The 6323-nt window shown below is 49.6% G+C and overlaps 1 pseudogene; it reads right to left on the reverse strand.

Annotated features, from left to right (window-relative positions):
• Window positions 1–475: 475 nt before the first annotated feature.
• On the reverse strand, window positions 476–3755 carry LOC135537576 (ATP-dependent 6-phosphofructokinase, liver type-like; annotated as a pseudogene).
• Between the last annotated feature and the right edge of the window lie 2568 nt (window positions 3756–6323).

The raw sequence follows: 6323 nt of genomic DNA on the forward strand, positions 1-6323 counted from the left end.
AGACCTGTGCTGTCCCACAGTCCTAGACCTGTGCTGTCCCACAGTCCTAGACCTGTGCTGTCCCACAGTCCTAGACCTGTGCTGTCCCACAGTCCTAGACCTGTGCTGTCCCACAGTCCCAGACCTGTGCTGTCCCACAGTCCTAGACCTGTGCTGTCCCACAGTCCTAGACCTGTGCTGTCCACAGTCCTAGACCTGTGCTGTCCCACAGTCCTAGACCTGTGCTGTCCCACAGTCCTAGACCTGTGTTGTCCCACAGTCCTAGACCTGTGCTGTCCCACAGTCCTAGACCTGTGCTGTCCCACAGTCCTGAGACCTGTGCTGTCCCACAGTCCTAGACCGGTGCTGTCCCACAGTCCTAGACCTGTGCTGTCCCACAGTCCTATGACCTGTGCCTGTCCCACAGTCCTAGACCTGTGCTGTGGTAAGTCTCTCTGGATAAGAGTGTCTGTTAAGTGACTAACATGTAAACTGATTAAACTGTGCGCCTCTGTGCGGTGGTAGTGATGGCGTCCACTATCTCCATGATGCGATGCAGGGCGGAGTCAGCGCCAATGGTCATGTCTGTCCCACAGAAGTCGTTGTCTATAGATCCAACCAACCCTACGATGTTCAGGTGATCATGCTGCTTCGCTAGGGTGTCGGTGATCCGGCCTGCAGGGCACCACACCACACACAGCAGCCAGTGTGCAAAACAGACTGGATGCACATGATTCTAACCCAAAACATGGTGGAAACGACTCAGAAAAGCTCAAAAGGATCTATAAAGCAGCATGTGTTCATTACAGCATTTGTATTTGATTAAGAGAGTGAGTACCTTTCTGAGACCAGTTCAAGCCAGCAGTCCAGTCCACTCGGTCCTGAAGATGTTAGCTCCGGTGAGGCTGCCGTCTCCCTCCACACACACACAGATTGGCGATGCCTCTTCTTCACCAGGTTAAAGGCTGCTGCCAGGCGACCGTCCCGCGTGGTGAAGACCCTGGCTGCGAGGCACTGCCGATCACCGTGCCACCCTGGAGGGAGGGACCGACAGGCGGTCACAGCCGGCCTCTGTGGGACCTGTCGCGCCGGGGATCTAGAGGGTCAGTCTGGTCCTATCTGGTGTGAATTCTCCTGCATTATCTGGTGTCAGGTGCGAACCTGAAGTTCTCTTTCCTTCCCTTCCTTCCCTTCCCTTCCTTCCTTCCCTTCCCTTCCCTTCCTTCCCTTCCCTTCCTTCCCTTCCCTTCCCTTCCCTTCCCTTCCCTTCCCTTCCCTCCTCGATGAGATGGTATGTTATACTATAGAGTACACTCCAGCAAAGAAGAATGGGATGCAGTCAACCTATGGCACACAGAAACAGCAGATTTTCAATCAAAGCAAATATATTTAGCAGGGCTGAGGTCGCAATAGTTAATATCACAGTTTCACACTAAAAGCCGACCTAATTTTGTAACAATGCGGAACTATGCATCGCTCCGCATTGACATGATTTGTTGACCGTAGGTGGGGGAGGAAGATCCTGTATAAACAGAAACTCACTTCCTTTACAACATCTCTGGTCTGCAACACTTCTGCAGATGCCATATCACTGTAAAAGGTGCACGGCCAATGGAGATGTTGGACTGACTATGCAGCGCTTTTCAATGAAAAACAGCATTCCAGACTAATAGTTAACACCTGCATTGTAATGGAAAGCACCATTGCAATGGAAAGCACCATAGCAATGTATACAACCATGGCAATGGATAGCAGTAGACCCACACATAACATGTACACGCTATACAACACAGCATTCATTGGACAGGGAGGGACATTCAGTCCGCCTTCACACAGCATTAGGACAACTCTGAGAACAAACATTTAACTGACAATGCCCGAGAAGACGGTGTTAGGAGGAGGTGTGGGGCATTATCACATTTATACAATGGGTTACCAACATATTAAATCATTTACATATATTCATTACAAAAGTTATTTTAATTCATATATTCATACTATTTCATCCTCCACAATATATAGTTCCGACTCAAATCTAGGGTTGCTACCCAAGCCGCCTGGTGGGTTTATTCTATCGGTTCGGTTGCCAGAGGCGCGACCCAGTCGTTCGGTTCTTCTTGTTCTGTATCTATGGACCCGACCCAGTCGTTCAGTCTTTTTGTTCTGTATCTAGGGCGCACCCAGTCGTTCAGTCTTTTTGTTCTGTATCTATGGACGTGACCCAGTCGTTCAGTCTTTTTGTTCTGTATCTATGGACGCCACCCAGTCGCTCAGTCTTTTTGGTCTGTATCTATGGACGCCGACCCAGTCGTTCAGTCTTGTTGTTCTGTATCTATGGACACGACCCAGCTGTTCAGTCTTTTTGTTCTGTATCTATGGACGCCCACCTAGTCGTTCAGTCTTTTTGTTCTGTATCTATGGACGCCACCCAGTCGTTCAGTCTTCTTGTTCTGTATTCATGGACGCGACCCAGTCGTTCAGTCTTTTGTTCTGTATCTATGGACGTGACCCAGTCGCTCAGCCTTTTTGTTCTGTATTTGGCGGACCCGACCCAGTCGCTCAGTCTTTTGTTCTGCATCTATGACGCACCCAGTCGTTCAGTCTTTTTGTTCTGTATCTATGGACCTCGACCCAGTCGCTCAGTCTTTTTGTTCTGTATCTATGGACGCGACCCAGTCGTTCAGTCTTTTTGTTCTGTATCTATGGACACACAAACAATGCTTAAACAAATATAATATAATTAGAGAAACTCAGAAACTCAAAATACCAACATGTGAGAAATACTGTACTTTATTAAGGAACTATATTATGCCATTACATTACTTCCTGTTTCACTAGGGTATCAAAATGGAGTGCAACAGGCATGTAATATCCCTTTGTCATCAACACCATGAAGAAAAATAAAAGAACTGGCAGTTCGGGTGAGACAGATGGTCGTAGACCTTTCATAAATCTGGTAGTGGCTAGAAGAAGATCCACAAACATTGAATATACCCCGGAGCACTGTCAGGGCAATTATTAGAACATTCAAAAGATCACCGGGTTTGAAAAGCACCATCAGACACCACCCCACAGGCTTTTGGAAGGGTTGCCAGAAGAAAGCCCCATCAGACACCACCTCCACAGGTTTCTTGGAAGGGTTGCCAGAAGAAAAGCCCCATCAGACACCACCTCCACAGGCTCTTTGGAAGGGTTGCCAGAAGAAAGCCCCATCAGACACCACCTCCACAGGCTCTTTGAAGGGTTGCCAGAAGAAAGCCCCATCAGACACCACCTCCACAGGCTCTCTGGAAGGGTTGCCAGAAGAAAGCCCCATCAGACACCACCTCCACAGGCTCTTTGGAAGGGTTGCCAGAAGAAAGCCCCATCAGACACCACCTCCACAGGCTCTTTGGAAGGGTTGCCAGAAGAAAGCCCCCATCAGACACCACCTCCACAGGCTCTTTGGAAGGGTTGCCAGGAAAAAGCCCCATCAGACACCACCTCCACAGGCTCTTTGGAAGGGTTGCCAGAAGAAAGCCCCATCAGACACCACCTCACAGGCTCTTGGAAGGGTTGCCAGAAGAAAGCCCCATAAGACACCACCTCCACAGGCTCTTTGGAAGGGTTGCCAGAAGAAAGCCCCATCAGACACCACCTCCACAGGCTCTTTGGAAGGGTTGCCAGAAGAAAGCCCCATCAGACACCACCTCCACAGGCTCTTTGGAAGGGTTGCCAGAAGAAAGCATTTTCTGACCCCAAGACACAGACGCATAGCGCTTGGAGCCAAACGTCATTTACATTATAACTGGAAGAAGTGCTCTGGTCCGATGGGACCAAAGTGGAACGTTTGGTCAGATACAGCATTGGCATGTTTGGCGTCGAAACAGAGATGCATACAAGGAGAGGCACCTCATACCCACGGTGAAACAGAGAACAAGGAGAGTTACCTCATACCCACAGTGAAACAGAGATACAATGAGAGGCACCTCATACCCACGGTGAAACAGAGATACAAGGAGAGGCACCTCATACCCACGGTGAAACAGAGATACAAGGAGAGGCACCTCATACCCACAGTGAAACAGAGATACAAGGAGAGGCACCTCATACCCACGGTGAAACAGAGATACAAGGAGAGGCACCTCATACCCACGGTGAAACAGAGATACAAGGAGAGGCACCTCATACCCACGGTGAAACAGAGATACAAGGAGAGGTACCTCATACCCACGGTGAAACAGAGATACAAGGAGAGGCACCTCATACCCACGGTGAAACAGAGATACAAGGAGAAGCACCTCATACCCACAGTGAAACAGAGATACAAGGAGAGGCACCTCATACCCACGGTGAAACAGAGATACAAGGAGAGGCACCTCATACCCACGGTGAAACAGAGATACAAGGAGAGGCACCTCATACCCACGGTGAAACAGAGATACAAGGAGAGGCACCTCATACCCACGGTGAAACAGAGATACAAGGAGAGGCACCTCATACCCACGGTGAAACAGAGATGCAACAAGGAGAGGCACCTCATACCCACGGTGAAACAGAGATACAAGGAGAGGCACCTCATACCCACAGTGAAACAGAGATACAAGGAGAGGCACCTCGTACCCACGGGGAAACAGAGATACAAGGAGAGTTACCTCATACCCACAGTGAAACAGAGATACAAGGAGAGGCACCTCATACCCACGGGGAAACAAAGATACAAGGAGAGGCACCTCATACCCACAGTGAAACAGAGATACAAGGAGAGGCACCTCATACCCACGGTGAAACAGAGATACAAGGAGAGGCTCCTCATACCCACGGTGAAACAGAGATACAAGGAGAGGCTCCTCATACCCACGGTGAAACAGAGATACAAGGAGAGTTACCTCATACCCACAGTGAAACAGAGATACAAGGAGAGGCACCTCATACCCACGGTGAAACAGAGATACAAGGAGAGGCTCCTCATACCCACGGTGAAACAGAGATACAAGGAGAGGCACCTCATACCCACGGTGAAACAGAGATACAAGGAGAGGCTCCTCATACCCACGGTGAAACAGAGATACAAGGAGAGGCACCTCATACCCACGGTGAAACAGAGATACAAGGAGAGGCACCTCATACCCACGGGGAAACAGAGATACAAGGAGAGGCACCTCATACCCACGGTGAAACAGAGATACAAGGAGAGTAACCTCATACCCACAGTGAAACAGAGATACAAGGAGAGGTACCTCATACCCACGGTGAAACAGAGATACAAGGAGAGGCACCTCATACCCACAGTGAAACAGAGATGCAACAAGGAGAAGCACCTCATACCCACGGTGAAACAGAGATGCAACAAGGAGAAGCACCTCATACCCACGGTGAAACAGAGATGCAACAAGGAGAGGCACCTCATACCCACGGTGAAACAGAGATACAAGGAGAGGCACCTCATACCCACGGTGAAACAGAGATACAAGGAGAGGCACCTCATACCCACGGTGAAACAGAGATACAAGGAGAGTTACCTCATACCCACGGTGAAACAGAGATGCAACAAGGAGAGGCACCTCATACCCACGGTGAAACAGAGATACAAGGAGAGGCTCCTCATACCCACGGTGAAACAGAGATACAAGGAGAGGCACCTCATACCCACGGTGAAACAGAGATACAAGGAGAGGCTACCTCATACCCACGGTGAAACAGAGATACAAGGAGAGGCACCTCATACCCACGGTGAAACAGAGATACAAGGAGAGGCACCTCATACCCACGGTGAAACAGAGATACAAGGAGAGGCACCTCATACCCACAGTGAAACAGAGATACAACAAGGAGAGTTACCTCATACCCACGGTGAAACAGAGATGCAACAAGGAGAGGCACCTCATACCCACGGTGAAACAGAGATGCAACAAGGAGAGGTTACCTCATACCCACGGTGAAACAGAGATACAAGGAGAGGCACCTCATACCCACAGTGAAACAGAGATACAAGGAGAGTTACCTCACACCCACAGTGAAACAGAGATGCAACAAGGAGAAGCACCTCATACCCACGGTGAAACAGAGATGCAACAAGGAGAGTTACCTCATACCCACGGTGAAACAGAGATGCAACAAGGAGAGGCACCTCATACCCACGGTGATAGAGAGGTGCAACAAGGAGAGTTACCTCATACCCACGGTGATACAGAGATACAACAAGGAGAAGCACCTCATACCCACGGTGAAACAGAGATGCACAAGGAGAGGCACCTCATACCCACGGTGAAACAGAGATACAAGGAGAGGCACCTCATACCCACGGTGAAACAGAGATGCAACAAGGAGAAGCACCTCATACCCACGGTGAAACAGAGATGCAA

Source organism: Oncorhynchus masou, unplaced genomic scaffold (genome assembly GCF_036934945.1).
Source record: "Oncorhynchus masou masou isolate Uvic2021 unplaced genomic scaffold, UVic_Omas_1.1 unplaced_scaffold_8208, whole genome shotgun sequence".
NCBI classification, from domain to species: Eukaryota; Metazoa; Chordata; class Actinopteri; order Salmoniformes; family Salmonidae; genus Oncorhynchus; species Oncorhynchus masou.